Genomic DNA, 20888 nt, shown 5'->3' with positions numbered 1-20888 from the left:
CGTTGCTGTTGCTCTGGTCCCCAGTCCTGCGAGGAGCTAGGCTGCTGGGACCAGCTGGGACCCCAACCCAGGGGAAAGATACAGATTGCTGCGAGGCTGGACACAGCCTGCTCCCCGGAACCGTGTTCCTGTTTGCTGCTGGAGCTGCTATAAGATAAGACTTTATTCTTATACGTATCGGTTAACCTTTGTGTAGCATGTTTTGGGCATGACCAGATTATCTGGCTGTCCTGTTAGTAAGGGCTCAAGAAGTGAGTTAGTGTCCCTAATGGGACTAGGATTTAATTTTCAAGAAAGTAGTTTCTTAAAGGGACAGTGCACCCGTACTTATTTTGGTTGTGGCTAATAAACCACTAGTGTTTAAAGTTTCCCATCGTGTCTAGCGTCTTACTGACCCCGCCGCGAGGCCATCCTGCCACAATATATATATATATATATATATATATATATATATATATATATACAGGCATACCCCGCATTAACGTACGCAATGGGACCGGAGCATGTATGTAAAGCGAAAATGTACTTAAAGTGAAGCACTACCTTTTTCCCAATTATCGATGCATGTACTGTACTGCAATCGTCATATACGTGCATAACTGATGTAAATAACACATGTGTAACAGGCTCTATAGTCTCCCCGCTTGCGCACAGCTTCGGTAGAGGTAGGGAGCCAGTATTGCTGTTCAGGACGTGCTGACAAGCGCATGCGTGAGCTGCCGTTTTCCTATTGAGCGATATGTACTTACTCGCGAGTGTACTTAAAGTGAGTGTCCTTAAAGCGGGGTATGCCTGTATATATATATATATATATATATATATATATATATATATATATATATATATATATATATATATATATATATATATATATATATATATATATATATATATATATATATATATATATATATATATATATATATATATATATATATAAAAAATACAACATTACCATTCTCTCGTCCGGTAAAGAAAGACTGCGCGGAAAAAAAATTGCCGGGCTGTTTACATCGCCAGTTTTGACAGTGTTTTTGCAAAACTGGTGAGTAGCCGGTGACGCGATGATCGCCTCTCTGAAAAGGGCTCAACCGGCGATTTCTTTCTGCTGCAGACAGAGCCGCCTCTCCCTGCGTAAATCTCGCCAGAGATCAACATTTTTTATATAAAATGTAATACTAGTGTATTGTAGCAGGGGGTCTCTGGAGCAGAACCTCATTGATTTGAGATCCGGGGACCCCCTGCTTTCCTAGATACACACCCCATTATGGGGTGCCAATATCTCCTATGTATTTTATTCCCATGGTCACGTGACGCAGGACATTTAAATGCATAGGAGATACCAGCAGCACATAACAGGGTCTGTATCTCGGGAAGCAGGGGGTCCCCGCACCACATCTCAATGTGGTTCTGCACCGGAGACCCCCTGACCATATACACTATTAATAAAATTTATATGTAAACAGCTGCTACCCACAATAAACATTAAAAACACAACAACACTAATACCCACCTCTACTCCCACATGATTGATGACACCTCATTTAATAGGAAGAAGACGACAAGACAACATCGGTTGGGACTTACATGGAGTTGGATTGACAGATGAAGAAAGAAGATAGAACATTAAAGAAGATTAAACATTAAAGAAAATAAAGAAATAACGACAGAACAAAATAGGAGAAGGTGATAGAAGATAAAAGAAAGAAGAATTTTGTTACCTGTTCCGGACCTTCAAGGTGGATGGCATTGGATTGACTTTGATGACATTGCGGTATGAGAGATTCCAGAATCGCCCGGATTCGGCGGGCCAATGCTTCTAAAGGTAAGAAAAATATTGAATGTATGTAATTTTATTTTTACAGGTTTTTTGATTATATTTGTTTCTTTTAATGTTTTTATTGCCCATTGACTGACAATGTATTAATCTGTGCCCGTTTAGGGTATAGATAAATACAGTGACAGAGAATCCATTTGTTGGCAAATGGTTGTTTTCTATTGATTGTTATTTTTTCGATTTCTGTTTATTGTTTGGATTAAATAGTTTTTAATTGGGATGACTTGTTTTTAGTACATTTTAGGATTGGTTAGCGTTTTTAATTATTTATTTGTTTTGTTGGCTACTAGTTTTAATTAATGAATTACTCAATTAATTAATTGTTTTGTTGGATAGTGTTGTAAATTAATGAATTGTTTAGTTGACTAGTGGTTTTATTTGTTTAATTGTTTGCTTAGATAGTTGTAATAATTTAGCTATTTTGGTGAAATATAATTATTTGTGACGTGAACTATTAGGCTGTTTAGTTCTTTTATTGTTGGGGTGTTTAGGTGCTTCTGTTTTTTTTGAGATTATTGTGTATTTTTGGCATTAATACATTTTTTTAGGTTGACCATTGAGTGATATAGTGGCATTGCATTTCAGCCACACACCCCAGTGTGCATCTGCGTTGCCTCAAAGGCGCACAGCCTGATGGGGCTCCCCAAGAGCGGCACCCCCCTGCAAAGGACCAGTGTGCTAAGGGTTAACATTTGCTTGTTCTCTGTGGAACGTCAACCCCACCCACTGGAATGTTAATCAGCCATGAGGGCACAAAGAGCTTTTGTTCACAGCTGCATAGCATCTCAGCCACCCACCCCAGTGTGCATCTGCATTGGCCAAAAGGCACACAGCCTGATGGGGCTCTCCAAGAGCGGCACACCTCTGCAAAGGACCAGCGTGCTAAGGGTTAACATTTGCTTGTTCTCTGTGGAATGTCATCCCCACCCACTGGAATGTTAATGAGCCATGAGGACACAAATACCTTTTGTTCATAGCTGCATTGCATCTCAGCCACCCACCCCAGTGTGCATCTGCGTTGCCCCAAAGGTGCACAGCCTGATGGGGCTCCCCAAGAGCGGCATCCCTCTGCAAAGGACCAGCGTACTAAGGGTTAACATTTGCTTGTTCTCTGTGGAACGTCAACCCCACCCATTTGAATGTTAATGAACCATGAGGACACAAAGAGTTTTTGTTCACAGCTGCATTGCATCTAAGCCACCCACCCCAGTGTGCATCTGTGTTGCCCCAAAGGCGCACAGCCTTCTGAGCAGTCAATAGGCAGTCAAAGGGTGTGAGCCATTTGCTGCCGTTCGCTGATGATGGGGATGGTGATTAAGGGGTATGGGGCTATTAGATTGTATTTATTCTTGTATTCTTTATGGCATCGGAGGACATGGACCTGCAGTATGCTGACGAGGATGATCTTCATGATGGCAGGGGTAAGTTGAACATTTATTTACTTTATTTATGACCATAAATAAATGACCTTCATGACCTTTATTTTAGACTATTCTTGTAGTATCCCTACAATTGCCATATGTTAATCATGTTCTTGATGATTTGCTTCTATTAGACTATGTCCTGTGTTGGTATCAGCATTTAGGGGGCTATGCACTAAGCTCTGAGCTTTCATGACGGCCTGAAAAAAATTAGCACGTCCGATAAAAAATTAAGCCGGCGGCGCGATTCACTAAAAAAGAAGATTTGGGTACCTGATCTGGATCTTCATGGCGGATGGCATCGGATGCTGTTGAAGGCCTTCAAGGTAAGTGAGCTTCCTGTTACCCTGGGAGTCGGAGGGCCACCACTTGTTATGGTAAGTAATATATTGAATGTTTGTAAATGTCTCTTTATACAGGTTTCTTCATTGGATGTGTTTTTTGATTTTTGGGGGAGGCACATTGACTGATAATATATTAATCTGTACCACTTTAGGGTACAGATTAATACATTATTATGACAATATTTGGGGGGCATTTGTGGCTTGTTATTGCTGTTGGTTTTTTTAAAGTCAGTTTCTTATGTGGATGCCATTGTTTTTTTTTTCCTGCTTAATGTAAGAAAATGTTTGCGATTGGTGTTCGTTTGTAGTTAATGTTGTATTATGTTAGCTAATGCATTTTATGCGTATTTCAAATATTGTTTGAATGTATTTCTTTGTCTTTTAATGTTTACATTCATTACTGTTGTAGTAATTCATTGGTTTGATTGGTTAGTGTTACTATTCATTTTGAGTTGGTTTAGGAATTATTTGGTTTCATTGGTTAATGGTTTAATTAATTCATTGTTGATGTTGTTACTGCTTGTATTCATTGGATTAGCTGGCTACTGTTTTTATTTACTTTATTTAGGTATGCTAATGCAGTGTTTAATAATGGGCAAATAATCTATTATCCATATCTGGATAATAGTTATTTTGCACATTATTGTAGGGGGGTGTATTTAGTTAGAAATAATGTTTAGTATTTTTGTAGGCACAACATTGGTACTGCAGGCCGCGGGTACCCCGGGACTCCCGCGGGGACCCCGGGATGGCCGAGGGGTCTGCCGGGGACACCTACGCGACCCCTGGCCTCCCTTGGGGACCCCCGCGGGGTCTGCTGGGGACACCCACCGGCCTGTTGTATGGGTGTTGCGTCTGCAAAAAGACCTGCTTTTTTTATCACCTGCCTTTAGCTGGTGAGCTTTATTCAGCGCAAATTTCACGTACGATAAGTTTGCATTGCTTACTGAATCCCGCAGAAGGGCAGGATTCACCGCAAACAGCTCATCGTACGAGCAAAGTTGGACTTTGAAAAATTTCCAGGATAAAGTGCCTGTTTGCACAGCTTAGTGAATAGCGCTCGGCGGAACTTCACGTTCTAACAGCACTTTGCGCTCTTAAAATGACTTATCACTGCTTAGTGCATAGCCCCCTTAGTGATTTAGAGAGTGGGATACAGTTTTTATGTGTAGAAATTTTTTTATGTAAAGTATTTGATGTATATCTTGTAGAATTATCACTTTGTTTATTATTAAGTCACTGCTAATAGTTTTTAAATCTTTATATTTGATATATTCACTTTTTTCCTGTAACGGTATTGCCCTTAGAGGGAGTTTGTTCTTTTGATATATCATAGATGTTGTCCAGATGGGTTCACATGGAATGCAACATTTTAAAAGGGTAACGACATCACACCGTGGTGACCCACAGATAGCTTCTGCAAGTTTTATTCCTTCCGGGTTGATCCCGGAACTATTAACAGGACATCTAGGCATGGATGTCATTCGAGTAGTTTGAGAAAATGCAGGGAGCTCAGGAACTGTGGAATATGTAAAAAATAAAACACAAATACATGGTGCAATACTGTGTGATAAATTAATGAATGAAACACTTAATAAGTGCACACTCACACTTTGACAGTGGTTAATAGGCATTGTACCCTTCCAGGGTGATCTCTGAGTGCTGGTTGAAGACTTCACGATGATGTCATCAGTCTTAGTAATCAGCTCCCAGGTAACATGTAGATGTATAACACAAGAAGAGGCAGACTAAGTGTAGGGAGTATAACAGTTTAGTGGGTACATTAAAACATTAAAATGGCCACTCACATTTAACCCCCATACACAATTCGTTTGTACGAAGTCCGCCCTTGTGGATGCCGGTGGTCTGAAGCCTCTCGAACGGACGCTGCTCATTCAGCAGCTGGTGCGCATACAGCTGCCAGTGGGAGCTCTCTGCTCGCGCATCCCTCGTTTGGTGGTGTCGGCGCTTCGAAACGTCACAGGATGTGACGTCACTGACCGGGTCCATCTGGGCTGGGGGTGTACGGCAACACTACGCGTTTCGCAAAAGGATTTTGCTTCGTCAGGAGTTTGCTTTAGCCCAGTGTCCAGCAGTATAAGTAAGGATGTGCAGCCAATCAAATAATTACATAGATAAATAGTCTAAATTAATGGTATATTAGCTAAAGAAGAACAATTATAATACACATACAGTAAATAAAATACATTATATCCCAAACCCAATGTTAAAAATCAATATATGTAGAGGTCCATGGTCTAAAATGACATAAAAAAAAAAGTACAGGTTTAGTAATACATAAATATAACAATAAGTCATTTTAAAATATTTTATTTCAAAATATTAAAAATATTTTAAAAGGAGAGAACTTCCAATAATAAAAAATTATAAAAATGCTGTGATATCAATATCGATATTGAGACCCAGTAGAAAAAGAGTGTTCATTTTATAAATCCAAAAGCACTCTCTACGGATGAGCCTTTTGTCTCTATCGCCTCCTCTCCAATGGTTCTCAACAAATTCTATTCCTCAATATTTTAGGCCTATGGGGTCCGCACTATGGAACATCAGAAAATGTTTGGGGACACTATGTGTTAAAAGCTTCCTTTTAATGTTCCCCACATGTTCCAAAATGCGGACCCTCAGAGGTCTACTAGTTTTCCTAATATATTGTAAGCCGCAAGGGCATTCTAGGGCATAAATAACATAGCTAGTTCGACAATTGATAAAGTGCTTTAATTTAAAACACTCATTTGTAACATTAGATTTAAAATTAATTTTTTCCTCTGAACCATATTGGCAGACTTTACAAGTTGTGCACTTAAAAAACCCTATCGGTCTTGTTAACCAGTTACCTGGAGGTTGGATTCTTCTAAAGGCACAAGGCGCTAATTGGTTTTTAAAATTAGGTGCTTTTTAAAAATGATACTGGGTCTCTTATCTGATACAGTACCCAAAATAGGGTCTTCTTTTAAAATATACCAATACTTACATAAAATATTTTTTATTTGTCCGGCTTTTCTGTTATATTTTGTAATAAAAGAAGTGTTAAACTGTTTTTGATCACTTTCACTGTTCTTTATCTTATTAGATACTAGTAAGTCACATCTTTTTACCTCATCTGTTTTTCGTAATGCTTTGTCAATTTAATCAGGATCATAATTTCTATCCATAAATTTTAATCTTAACATTTCAGCTTGGCTTTTATAAATGTCTTCCTTTGTGCAATTTCTCTTTATCCCTTTGAACTGCCCGTATGGTATATTGGCAGTCCATTTATGGTGGTGACAACTATTTTTAAGTATATAATTATTTGCGTCAACATTTTTAAAATGAGTCTTAGTAAATATTGAGTTGTTTTCAATATAAATCACTAAATCTAGAAACACTACTTCCGAAACACTCCAATGGCTTGTGAAATGGAGATTATAAGGGTTCTGATTGAGATATAATAAAAACAATTCTAAAGACGCTTGATCACCCTTCCAAATAAACAAAACATCATCGATAAATTTCTTCAAGAGGACCAGGTAAGCACCAAATGGGTTGTGGGACTATATACACTGGCGACACAGTTTATTGCACTGCGGCCAGATCCGCAAGCCGGGAGATTTCCCGGCTTGCTAGTGGCCGCCCCTCGGCGTGCTGCGCGTCACCAACGCGCGGTCACGCGTCATCGGGAGCGTGCGCCCCCTGCACGCGCGTCCAGGGCTCCCCGAGGGAGCCCTGGTGTCCCGCGATGTGGGGGACGGCGGCAGGGGGTTCCGGGGGACCCGGCGGACCCGGCAGCGGGAGGGAGAGCGCCCCGATCGGAGGGCGCTCTTCCGCTGCTTCAGCGCGCGCCCGTCACCCTCCGGCGCGCGCCAGGCTACTGCTGCGGCCGAGAACGGGCAAATGCTCGAATAAACTCGGCCGCATGCAGATTCCCACATACCCATAAATAAATTAGCATAATTAGGTGCGAACCTGGTCCCCATGGCAGTTCCTCATTTTTGCAAGAAGAAATCGCCATCTAATACAAAATAATTATGACTAAGAATAAATAAAATACATTTAATTAAAAAGTCTATTTGGTCTTGAATTATTTCTGGGTCATTAATTAAAAAATTCTGTGTTGCCTCACAGCCCTGTTCATGACTAATTACAGTATAAAGTGAGGTTACGTCTGATGTTACTAATATATATTCTTGATTCCATTCAATTTCTTTAAGGACTTCTAAAACATGTAGTGTATCCCTTAAATAGGATCTAATTCCTACCACATATTTCTTTAAGAAACAGTCAATATATTCAGATACATTTTCTGTCAGTGAATTAATACCTGATATTATGGGTCTGCCAGGGGGTGTTTGAAGATTTTTATGAATCTTTGGAAGAAAGTAGAATACCGGTTTTACGGGTCTACTCTTCCAAAGATAACCAAATTCTGTATTGTTTAATATTTTGTATTTGATGGCGATTTCTTCTTGCAAAAACGAGGAACTGCCATGGGGACCAGGTTCTCACCTAATTGTGCTAATTTATTTATGGGTATGTGGGAATCTGCCTATATATAGTCCCACAACCCATTTGGTGCTTACCTGGTCCACTGGAAGAGATTTATCGATGATGTTTTGTTTATTTGGAAGGGTGATCAAGCATCTTTAGAATTGTTTTTATTATATCTCAATCAGAACCCATATAATCTCCATTTCACAAGCCATTGGAGTGTTGCGGAAGTAGTGTTTCTAGATTTAGTGATTTATATTGAAAACAATTCAATATTTACTAAGACTCATTTTAAAAATGTTGACGCAAATAATTATATACTTAAAAATAGTTGTCACCACCATAAATGGACTGCCAATATACCATACGGGCAGTTCAAAAGGATTAAGAGAAATTGCACAAAGGAAGACATTTATAAAAGCCAAACTGAAATTTTAAGATTAAAATTTATGGATAGAAATTATGATCCTGATGAAATTGACAAAGCATTAAGAAAAACAGATGAGGTAAAAAGATGTGACTTTCTAGTATCTAATAAGATAAAGAACAGTGAAAGTGATCAAAAACAGTTTAACACTTCTTTTATTACAAAATATAACAGAAAAGCCGGACAAATAAAAAATATTTTATGTAAGTATTGGTATATTTTAAAAGAAGACCCTATTTTGGGTACCGTATTAGATAAGAGACCCAGTATCATTTTTAAAAAGCACCTAATTTTAAAAACCAATTAGCGCCTTGTGCCTTTAGAAGAATCCAACCTCCAGGTAACTGGTTAACAAGACCGATAGGGTTTTTTAAGTGCACAACTTGTAAAGTCTGCCAATATGGTTCAGAGGAAAAAATTAATTTTAAATCTAATGTTACAAATGAGTGTTTTAAATTAAAGCACTTTATCAATTGTCGAACTAGCTATGTTGTTTATGCCCTAGAATGCCCTTGCGGCTTACAATATATTGGGAAAACTAGTAGACCTCTGAGGGTCCGCATTTTGGAACATGTTAGGAATATTAAAAGGAAGCTTTTAACACATAGTGTCCCCAAACATTTTCTGATGTTCCATAGTGCGGACCCCATAGGCCTAAAATATCGAGGAATAGAATTTGTTGATAACCATTGGAAAGGTGGCGATAGAGACAAAAGGCTCATCCGTAGAGAGAGCTTTTGGATTTTTAAAATGAAAACTCTTATTCCACTGGGTTTCAATATCGATATTGATATCACAGCATTTTTATAATTTTTTATTATTGGACGTTCTCTCCTTTTATAATATTTTTAATATTTTGAAATAAAATATTTTAAAATGACTTATTGTTATATTAATGTATTACTAAACCTGTACTTTTTTATGTCATTTTAGACCATGGACCTCTACATATATTGATTTTTAACTTTGGGTTTGGGATATAATGTATTTTATTTATGTGTATTAAAATTGTTCTTCTTTAGCTATTATACCATTAATTTAGACTATTTATCTATGTAATTATTTGATTGGCTGCACATCCTTACTTATACTGCTGGACACTGGGCTAAAGCAAACTCCTGACGAATCAAAATCCTTTGCGAAACGCGTAGAGTTGCCGTACACCCCCAGCCCAGACGGACCCGGTCAGTGACGTCACATCCTGTGACGTCTCGAAGTGCCGACACCACCAAACGAAGGACGCGCGAGCAGAGAGCTCCCACTGGCAGCTGTATGCGCACCAGCTGCTGAATGAACAGCGTCCGTTTGAGAGGCTTCAGACCACCGGCATCCACAAGGGCGGACTTCGAACAAACGAATTGTGTATGGGGGTTAAATGTGAGTGGCCATTTTAATGTTTTAATGTACCCACTAAACTGTTATACTCCCTACACTTAGTCTGCCTCTTCTTGTGTTATACATCTACATGTTACCTGGGAGCTGATTACTAAGACTGATGACATCATAGTGAAGTCTTCAACCAGCACTCAGATGCCTATTAACCACTGTCAAAGTGTGAGTGTGCACTTATTAAGTGTTTCATTCATTCATTAATTTATCACACAGTATTGCACCATGTATTTGTGTTTTATTTTTTACATATTCCACGGTTCCTGAGCTCCCTGCATTTTCTCAAACTACTTCTACAAGAATCCACTAGGAGGGTTCATCGCGGGTTGGAGCTGATCAGGCACTAAGTATTAGTATCACTGATATTTATAACATACTGTATATATTTCTTTGTACTATCACACTGTTTGTATTATTTATTATTATTTTATTTTACACGAGCGCTGGGTGATTTTTCTGTTATGGATGTCATTCACTCTATTTTTAATTGGCACTATTGTATGTCACTACATTCATCCACCCACCTGACGAAGGGCCCGAGTGGGCAGAAACATTGTATCATCTGTATGTTTTCTTGACAAAATAAAATGCAGGACCTGCTTTGAAAAGACATTATTCTGTGTGAGCAGTTTCCTTTAAAGTTGTGAGGATTAGAATTCGGTCCCGACTCGTGTCATGCCCAGCACAAAGATCACGTGCAAGCACCGCGCACACCTACCAGAATCGGGTCTTGGCCCCGCCACCGCCACGTGGTCCGTGACGTCGCGGTGGACAATCCTAACTTTATAGGACTACACGCCGGTGCTGCACGATCACAGGTACGCAAGGGGTTAATTCAATCAGCTACCCAACACCTGTGATACACCCTGCCCCTGCCTATCAGTGGCCAGCCTATGATTGTTCACGGCCTTGTGCTGCTCTCTCATTGACTATTATCTATATCTCTATATATATATATATATATATATATATATATATATATATATATATATATATATATATATATATATATATATATATATATATATATATATATATATATATATATATATATATATATATTGTTACGCCGATGCTCGCCACAAACCGGGACCGGACCGCGGGGCTGAGGTGGGGTTATATAATCACCGACCTTAGTCCACGCAGACTGATCCGGAGTGCGCAGTTCGTAGTCGTACATCGCAGGGTCAGGATTGGAGAAGGCAGCATCGTCGTTAATGAAGCAGGAGTTCGGCAACAGGAAGTCAGGAGATCCCCGCTTCAGCTTAGGAGCGTGAGTGCGGGGGTGGCCTCTGCGCGAGGAGCGGCCTCGGCCCATGACGCCGATCTCAGCAGGAGGAGACAGCAGGCTGGACGAAGTTCACCGCAGGGCAGCGTCGGGAAGAACCAACGCTTCAGCGCAGAAGTCCAAGGCAGGTCACTGCAAGAGGATCGCAGCAAGCCGCAGGAAAGGAAGGGTAGCCACTGCTAGGAGGGAATGCAGCAGGTACCGGTGCTGGCAACACGCTTCAGCACAGACGTCCCGGGTAGGCCACTGCAGGAGAATAGCAGCAGGCCAGTGCTGGCATCAACGCTTCAGCACAGACGTCCAGGGCAGGCCACTGCAAGGATATAGCAGCAGGCCAGTGCTGGCATCAACGCTTCAGCACAGACGTCCAGGGTAGGCCACTGCAAGGATATAGCAGCAGGCCAGTGCTGGCATCAACGCTTCAGCACAGACGTCCAGGGTAGGCCACTGCAAGGATATAGCAGCAGGCGAGTGCTGGCATCAACGCTTCAGCACAGACGTCCAGGGTAGGCCACTGCAAGGATATAGCAGCAGGCCAGTGCTGGCATCAACGCTTCAGCACAGACGTCCAGGGTAGGCCACTGCAGGGAGATAGCAGCAGGCCAGTGCTGGCAACAACGCTTCAGCACAGACGTCCAGGACCAGGCCTCTGGATACTCAGGAACTTGAAGGTAAGAACACTAGGAGAGAGGCCTGGGGTGGTTTGTGGCAGAGTCAGTAACATAGAGAAATGAATAGTTATGCTCGGCGCTGGTTCAGAGCCAACACCTAGAATATAAAGGGCGGAGATCCAATCACAGGAGGAGGGTGTGTGAGAATTCCTCCAATGAAGTAGCACAGGGCAGAAGCTGCAATGAGAGGCAGCACCTGTGCCATAGATTGCCAGAGGAAGCCTGCAACTGCACAGGTCTGCAAGGCAAAAGTCAAAGCCAGTAGTGGATTCCTTACAGTACCCCCCCCTTCAGGTGAGACCTCCGGACGAACAAGATCCATCACAGATTTGGGGGACATGGAATTGTTCCTAAACCTCCTTAGGCGAGAGGTGGCGTTGAAAGCCCATAGTTTGTTGGGATTCCTTACAGTACCCCCACCACTGGGTGAAAAGCCTGGGTGAACAGGACCATTCATAGGTCTGGGAGACATTGAGTTGTTCCTGAAGTGTCTCCGGCGAGAATTAGGTCCACAATCCAGATGTACATTGGCAAGTGCCATGAAAGACAGCGGTGGTACTGCAGTTCTTGGTACATGGACAATGGGACCTGAGGGCTCCGGAATGGGAACATCGGAAGGACAGTAGCCAGGTGTCCGGTGCATAGTAATACTCCAAGAGTACGGGACACAGGACACAGATTGTCGGACAAAAATGGCAGAGGGACCTTCAGGGAAGGCAATGTCTTTGGTGAAATCAGCACGGAGGAAGTTGCGAGAGTCTTTAGCTTCCAAGGAATTCCGGGTGGTGGTTAGCAAGGGAATGGGGCGGGAGGGTTCACTACACACTATAGCAGCGGTACTTTTGATACCAAGCAGGGTTGCTATCCCAAGCAAATTGCGAGAGTCTGTAGCAGTGTGCATGCAACTCTTGGTCATGGTACTGGCAGTTGAAGAAGGATCCGCTTCCTTTGGTTTGTGATCTTTAGAGAGAATCAAATCCGAAATTGTGGCCTTGGCGAAGGACATAATAAGCATGTCAATACCCATAGTGGACCCATAGAGAACAGGAACGGACGCTTCAGGTAAAGCGACGAGGTCCAGTAAGGGTGTCTTCGTCTTAGGGAGAGGCCAATTGCCATACAGATCGGGCACTTTGGGCACCGCACAGAGACCTGCGAGTAAGGAGTCTGTTTGAAAGGTGAGAAAACAGATTTTATCCAAAAAACAAGGCAGGCGGTTAAGCGGTGCATCAACCTTAGGGAAAAAAGTCTTGGGGTTAAAGCTGGGTGCCTCCAACACAGAGAAAGAAGACAGAGAACTAGAGCTTGGCTTCGGAGTGGAGGTCCCAGGTACCCAGGTCTCACATGATACTGTGGGAGAAGCAATGCAAATTGTTACTGTTTTAAACATAGGGTTTTTAACATCGGTAGCTCCAGGCACCTTTTTGAGAGGTAACCCTAGTTTTGGGACAGGACAGTCAATAGCAAGTACCCCAAGTATTGTGGAAGACACAGAGAAAAATAAGTCCATTTTAAAGACGGGATCTTCTGAAAAAAGGGAAAGTTCCAAATGCGATACCCCTGAGTTCGTGGTAGTAGACATACAGTCAGTAGTGGATACCCCGAATACTGTGGGCGAATCAGCGTGAAACAGTATTATTACAGGAATGGGCATCCCAGACTTAAAGTCATTTTTAATCATCCCGGAGGCTGTGGCATGATCCGTGAGAGAAACTGGGGTAAACTCTCCAACAGACACAAGGGACATCTTGCTTGTTACAGAATTGGGTCCCTGAGAATCCCTAGTGAGGGCATCAGACTCCATGGGAGACTTAGTGACAGGGGTTTTGGAACTGATTAAAGGAATTGCAGGTATCACAGATTTAATAGGAGAAATACCTTGCAAAACAGAAATTTTAGTAAAGGTGATAGGCATCACAGATAGGACAGACAGAAGTAAGCTAGACAAGGTTGCTTCTAGATCAGAAGATTTGGCAGCGGCAAAGCTTAACTCAGCGGCTGCTGGAGAACTTTTAACTACAGTGAGAAGGGACTGCAGATTTACAAAGTCAGGGATAAAGGGAGTCTCAAACTTAAAAGCCTGATCCTTCAAAAAGAAGGGCCCTAACTTTAATGGTACTGAGAGAGCAACAGCAGATACGCTGATCTCAGTAGGGGTCACTTGGAAAGGAGCATAATATGTACTGTTCTCTTTAAACCCTAGGATTTGAGAAAAGGAGAACTCAGACAGTGCAAGTGGGGCAACCACGACTGTGCTGGCCTCTGAAGTGGGTATTTGGGAAAGAGTGTCTGGGACATCAGAAACGACAACAGATTCCACGAAAAGGGGTCTATGCTCAGAAGCAGGGGTCTCAGCTCTCTGAGTGGCAGACGGGGTGAGTGAAATACCTAGGAGTAGGGATTCTGCAAACAGGTTTAGAGAAACAAACGGCTCCAGAATACTTTTTACTGGAGCCAGTATATTTGCCGAGAGTTCAGGGGGCATAGCCCCGGGAATTTTAGCCGAGTCAGAGGACAACAGGGGTTGATCCTCTGAGGCTAAGGAGGTGTCCCTGACTGACGAACTAAAGGGATCTACCAAGGAAGATTCACAGGGCTGACCTGCAGGGGTTAACATAGGAAAAACCCCAAGGGTTAAATTACTCTGTACCTGAGAATCAGAGAAATAGAAGCTAGTCTCCGAGAGTGGGGTCATAGGGGGTTCTGCCTCTTGCCCTAGGGACCTATCATTAGACTGCGGAATACTAGGGTTAGCAGTAGGGACCTCACAGAGCAGACCAGCAGGGGTTAGTACAGAAAAAACCTTGGAAACAGAGCTTAGAATCTTTGGTTTAGGAAAAGAGGGCAAACAGGATTCATTCTCTGGTGCTAGGGAAGACACACTGACCTGGGGACTGCAGGGATTTACAGTGGGGGACGCATAAGCCTGACTAGCAGGGGTTAAGACCGAAATAACTTCAGGGACAGAACTTAGGGAGGTTAACTCGGGATTAGGGAGCGTGGCAGCTTCTTCCTTAGCGGGCAGCGACAGAGAAATGGTTTGACCATTCTTAGGAGAGAGAGGTACCCCAACAGGTTTAGCAACAGAACTGACAGAAAAGGGTTTGTGAATAGTCTGTGCGTGGGCAGCAAGTAGAGGTTCACGCTCGCTTATGTTTTTGTCAAATTCCAGGAATAATTTAAGGGTGGTGTCTATAGCCTGAGCCGGTACCCCAAAATCCGCAGGTTCAAGACCTGGAGTAGACATAAGAAGGAGTAGTTGGGAGTACTGGGCTTGTAACATCTTCTTCACCTCTCTACATTCCTGAGACCTTGTAAGTATTTCTTTACGAGTTAGTCTTTCTGCAGGGGTTAACCCTTCATACATACATTCAAGATTAGGTGGAGGCAGTCTTTCAAACAGATACTGTTTTTCAAACAGGGACTGGTCCGCAGCCTGGGACATAGGTACAGTTAAACATTTACCATCCCCCGCCACGGCGCGGTCCGGTTTTAATGGGCCGAGCATACTGTTACGCCGATGCTCGCCACAAACCGGGACCGGACCGCGGGGCTGAGGTGGGGTTATATAATCACCGACCTTAGTCCACGCAGACTGATCCGGAGTGCGCAGTTCGTAGTCGTACATCGCAGGGTCAGGATTGGAGAAGGCAGCATCGTCGTTAATGAAGCAGGAGTTCGGCAACAGGAAGTCAGGAGATCCCCGCTTCAGCTTAGGAGCGTGAGTGCGGGGGTGGCCTCTGCGCGAGGAGCGGCCTCGGCCCATGACGCCGATCTCAGCAGGAGGAGACAGCAGGCTGGACGAAGTTCACCGCAAGGCAGCGTCGGGAAGAACCAACGCTTCAGCGCAGAATCCAAGGCAGGTCACTGCAAGAGGATCGCAGCAAGCCGCAGGAAAGGAAGGGTAGCCACTGCTAGGAGGGAATGCAGCAGGTACCGGTGCTGGCAACACGCTTCAGCACAGACGTCCCGGGTAGGCCACTGCAGGAGAATAGCAGCAGGCCAGTGCTGGCATCAACGCTTCAGCACAGACGTCCAGGGCAGGCCACTGCAAGGATATAGCAGCAGGCCAGTGCTGGCATCAACGCTTCAGCACAGACGTCCAGGGTAGGCCACTGCAAGGGTATAGCAGCAGGCCAGTGCTGGCATCAACGCTTCAGCACAGACGTCCAGGGTAGGCCACTGCAAGGATATAGCAGCAGGCCAGTGCTGGCATCAACGCTTCAGCACAGACGTCCAGGGTAGGCCACTGCAAGGATATAGCAGCAGGCCAGTGCTGGCATCAACGCTTCAGCACAGACGTCCAGGGTAGGCCACTGCAGGGAGATAGCAGCAGGCCAGTGCTGGCAACAACGCTTCAGCACAGACGTCCAGGACCAGGCCTCTGGATACTCAGGAACTTGAAGGTAAGAACACTAGGAGAGAGGCCTGGGGTGGTTTGTGGCAGAGTCAGTAACATAGAGAAATGAATAGTTATGCTCGGCGCTGGTTCAGAGCCAACGCCTAGAATATAAAGGGCGGAGATCCAATCACAGGAGGAGGGTGTGTGAGAATTCCTCCAATGAAGTAGCACAGGGCAGAAGCTGCAATGAGAGGCAGCACCTGTGCCATAGATTGCCAGAGGAAGCCTGCAACTGCACAGGTCTGCAAGGCAAAAGTCAAAGCCAGTAGTGGATTCCTTACATATATATATATATATATATATATATATATGTATGTATGTATGTATGTATGTATGTATGTATGTATGTATGTATGTATGTATGTATGTATATATGTATATATATATATATATATATATATATATATATATATATATATATATATATATATATGCTCAGCCTTGCCTCAAGCAAATTGGCTGAGAATGAACTTTGTTTATGTTACGTAGTGCTTGAGCTTTAATGCTTAAGCATCCTGCTGTCCTGCTGTTGCTCTGTGCATTCTGTCTTGCTCTCTTGTACATTCTGACCTCAGCTTGTACCTGGACCTCGGCCTTCTCTGACCCTTGACCTCGGCTTACATTTGGACTCCTACTGTCTCTACCCTTTGACCCCGGTGTGACGATAGTGAGGGTTTGGCCCGGGATTAACGGGGTTACTCCCCAAGGGCCCCCCTCTAACCTCGCCAGGGGAACAAGGGGTTAACTGGGCTGAGGTCCAGAAATGTGATTTAACCCTTGTTATAACATGAAAATGCTTATTCCCCTGTGTAAAATGTATTGTTGCTGGGTCTGTGTCTGCATAACCCACCCACTGGGACTTAAGGGGTTAATCTTATATGCAGTGCTGAATAAACAGTTACCTGAAAACTGGTAATTTGGTAACGGAGTAAGCCAGGACCCTGAGCCTTGGGGTACAGCCTCCGGGTCACCCCACAAGTACACCCATATTAAAAATATAACTTTGTCATAAGAGGGACATATATTTTTGATAAAATGACTTGCTGCAGTTTTTGAAATGTACAGGCCAAATGCTAAATTGCCTCTGCCTGCCTTTGTAATGCATACCAGAAACCAAATGGTTTGACTTATATGTGTCTATTCACTTGCGTATGCAAGCTTCCGCTCTCCCAGTGCATATCAAAAAGAAGGTGTGAATTGGCCAGTTGGATGCTAAATAGGACATCCTGGTAGACTTGAGCCAGGCTTCACAGGGGTATTGCTATGCAATACCCAGGAAGGATCAACAGGTAATGACCTAGTTGGTTATGCGAGAAGCTACAAGCCTACTTCAAAAGGTTTTATTGATGGGGGTAGGGGTGGAGCTACCCAAACAGGATATCTGAATGGGTGACCTTATTAAATAGAAGAATATTATGAGATGTCCTTGGCTGAACATGATAAGAATTACATATGTGTATCCGTTGGATGTAGCCCATCTATTGGAGTTTAAACACTGTATATGTAACGGCTGCTAAATGCCAGATATTAATATCTCTATTAATTTGCATATTACACTGTAATGTTGGGTATCTCTGCGAGCGTCAGGTGTCACGGAATGTATTAATATATCTCACCTGACTGTGTGTATTACGGAACGGAAGTTATGCAATGATTTGCAGTAAATATGAAATTGTGGTTGAGTTCTGAGGAACCCCTGTTGTGATGAGCAGGAAAGGCTAGAATTTACAAGCCTGGTCATCAAAGACCAATTTTCTAATTGCTTATGCTTGGCCCAACGGACAAAAGGAATTAACCAGAGTAAGTGTAACTTTTCACACGGGACTCTTAAAGCCCAAAGTCAGCTTCAAAAGCTTCAAAGGGGATTTTATTAGACGGCATGGTGCCGTATCTGGGAAAGAGGGGGTTAAAATGATATATAAGTCAGAACCACCCTTTACCCATTGTTGTTCATGTTCTTCATTGTTCTTCATGCAAATGATCTTCATGCATGCATGTATCCTGCTTGTTTTTGCTGTGATGTCAACTGAAATATGGGAGAAGTGGCCAGTTTCTAATCCTGATGGCTTTCTTGCCATAATCTTTATGTAAGTATCTATATTTTGCCTGTTATTTGTACATATCTGCTGTGTTCACCTTTATCAAGGAATAAAATCACTTTATTATATCTTAAGTCTCGTCCCAGTTCAAACCCAGGTATATATATATTTATATATAGTTTTGGTGTAAATTACAACCTGTCACAAGCTACCGTGACAAGCTTGTAATTAACTGGTGGCAGCTGGCGGGACTGAACTGGACCTGGATTACAGTATTCTGTGGGGTACTGTGATCCAGTGGGAACTTGATGGTAATTGCAAGTTCCTGGGACTAAAGATATTGAACACACAGTGTACAACATATAACACAAGATATGGCACCTCCTCACTGTTCCCCTACTTGTGAGAAGCATTGCCTCCAGAACCAAAGTGCCGGCCATCCGTCTGACTGGAGCCGGGCACTGAGACCGGAGGAGTGCTTCAAGTCGGCGCGAGGACCAGCAGCCAGCAAGGCTGAGAGAGAGACAGCAATGGGTGAGCATGAAACCCGGCAGGCTGAGCAAAGATCCACAGCTGCAGCTGCTGTAACCATCACACCGCCCGGAGAGCGGGGAAGGGACCCAGCTCCGGGACGGCAGAGACTTGTGGAGGGAGCGGGTGGTCTCGGAGACCATGGAAGTCTTGCACCAGGAGAGGTATTGGCCGTTGCGGCGGCCAGTCCATTTTTCCCAGAATTGCTGGCCCTGATGTTTGCGCAGGGAAAGATGTCCCCAGCAGAGCGGCTCGAGCAGCTAAATCTGGCAATGATCCGACCCGCTTATCCCCTCCCAGAGCCCGGCGCTCAGGCAACTCCGCTCTGGACTCCGTTGCCCCTTGCTGGGGTTAGTCCACCGGTGGCGGAGAAGTAACGGCAGTTGCTGCGGCACTGCCAACAAATGGGCCACAATAATGCCCAGTGCCCTGACCGTGCGCGGTCAGTCGAAGAAGCCCCTCAGGGCCAACGCTCCCGAGCTGCGGAAAAGATGACCCAGTTAGCGGCATCCTCTGATGGCTCCCGCCCAGCCGGGGCGACAACCCTCCTCGGGACGTCTCCTGGAGAATCTGGACGGGCTGCATCAGCAACAGCAGCAGAGAGCAGCGGCCATCCACCTGATCCCGGCGGAGAACCAGCGGCGGCGGCAGAGAAGACGCCGCCACTCCGGCGTCCTGCCGGCGGCAGTTTTATTTGGGGGGAGGGACAGGGTTTGCGGGAGGGGGTTATTTTACCAAGTTTGCATGGAGCTGTGTTCCTCCACAAAGACCTGGGACCCTTGTCCTGCACCGTTTTACCTGTACCCAACCCGGGCGCTGTTGCGGCAGCGGCCCGGCGCTGCCCAGCCCAGATGGGGCCGGCGGCGGCCGCTCCAGTCCCCCTGCAATTGGGACCAACGAAGGCGGCGGTCTCTGCGGGGACCAGCAAGGTAAGCCAGACCAAGTCGCAGACTGACTCTGACTTATGTTTCCCTATGACTGTGCCCTGTTGTTTCACTATAGGGGTGACCGGGGGGTGGCAGGAGATAGGGGTACCAGGGGAGGGGAAGGGCGGGCAGCTTGTAGGGCAGCTAGACATCCCCATTACCCTGGTGGAGCAGCAAGGGGACTCTCAGTTAAGAGCCCCACTGTCGCAGCCTTGCTATGGGCTGGAGGTGTCCGGGGTTGTGGCAAAGTTAAACCACCCCCAGATTACCTGCCAGCCAAGAGCTAAGGTGGGTGCATCTGCAACAGCAACCCTGAGCTCATCCCTGGTAATGGGGAGACAGTGTCAGGGAGATGGCCTCACTCAGGTGTCCCTAGGATCCAGGTTAGGATTAGCTAGGGAGAAGCGGAGTGAGGGGAGGCTGCAGGTAGGTAGCCAGCATCAGTTCTCAGGGGAGGGGAAGGAAGGGCAGCTTGTAGGGCAGCCAGGCTTCCCCATTACCTGGGCGGAGCAGCAAGGGGACTCTCAGTTAAGAGCCCCACTGTTGCAGACTTGCTATGGGCTGTAGGTACCAGGGGTTGTGGCACAGTTAGACCACCCCCAGATTACCTGCCAGCCAGAAGCTAAGGTGGGTGCATCTGCACCAGCAACCCTGAGCTCACCTCCGGTAATGGGGGCACAGCTTCAGGGAGAGGGGCTAGCCCCGTTAGCACCCAGCTCTTGGGTAGGATTGCCTGGGAGAGGGTTGGGTGGGCCATTGGGAACCGGGGAGGGAAGGAAGCAAGTGAGCCAGCCAGTTTTCCCCGTTACCCTGGCAAAGCCTCAGGGGGTGTCTCAGATCAGCAACCCCCTGTTGCATCCTAGCTATGGGCTGGGGGTATCATGGGCAGGGTACAATTTGTGCCACCCCAGAGATACCTGACAGCCAAGAGCTAAGGCGGTTGCATCTGGAGAGACGCCCCTGGGCTCATCCCGGGTAATGGGGAGACAGTGTCAGGGAGATGGCCTCACTCAGGTGTCCCTAGGGTCCAGGCTAGGATTAGCTAGGGAGAAGCGGAGTGAGGGGAGGCTGCAGGTAGGTAGCCAGTATCAGATCTCAGTGAGAGAAGGAGGGCTAGTGGTAGCC

At 44.8% G+C, this 20888-nt stretch overlaps 1 long non-coding RNA gene across 1 annotated transcript in view; it reads left to right on the top strand.

Annotated features, from left to right (window-relative positions):
* The first annotated feature begins 1385 nt into the window (after positions 1 to 1385).
* Positions 1386 to 20888, top strand: part of LOC142490995 (uncharacterized) — a 113279-nt gene continuing 93776 nt past the window's right edge. Inside the window, exon 1 of the long non-coding RNA XR_012800207.1 lies at positions 1386 to 1825. This is a non-coding gene — a long non-coding RNA (uncharacterized LOC142490995). The remainder of the gene's footprint in view (positions 1826 to 20888) is intronic.

The sequence above is a fragment of the Ascaphus truei genome, chromosome 3, assembly GCF_040206685.1.
Source record: "Ascaphus truei isolate aAscTru1 chromosome 3, aAscTru1.hap1, whole genome shotgun sequence".
In the NCBI taxonomy this organism is placed as follows: domain Eukaryota; kingdom Metazoa; phylum Chordata; class Amphibia; order Anura; family Ascaphidae; genus Ascaphus; species Ascaphus truei.
The sequence above is the reverse complement of the archived record's forward strand: the minus strand, read 5'-3'. Positions and strand labels throughout refer to the sequence as shown.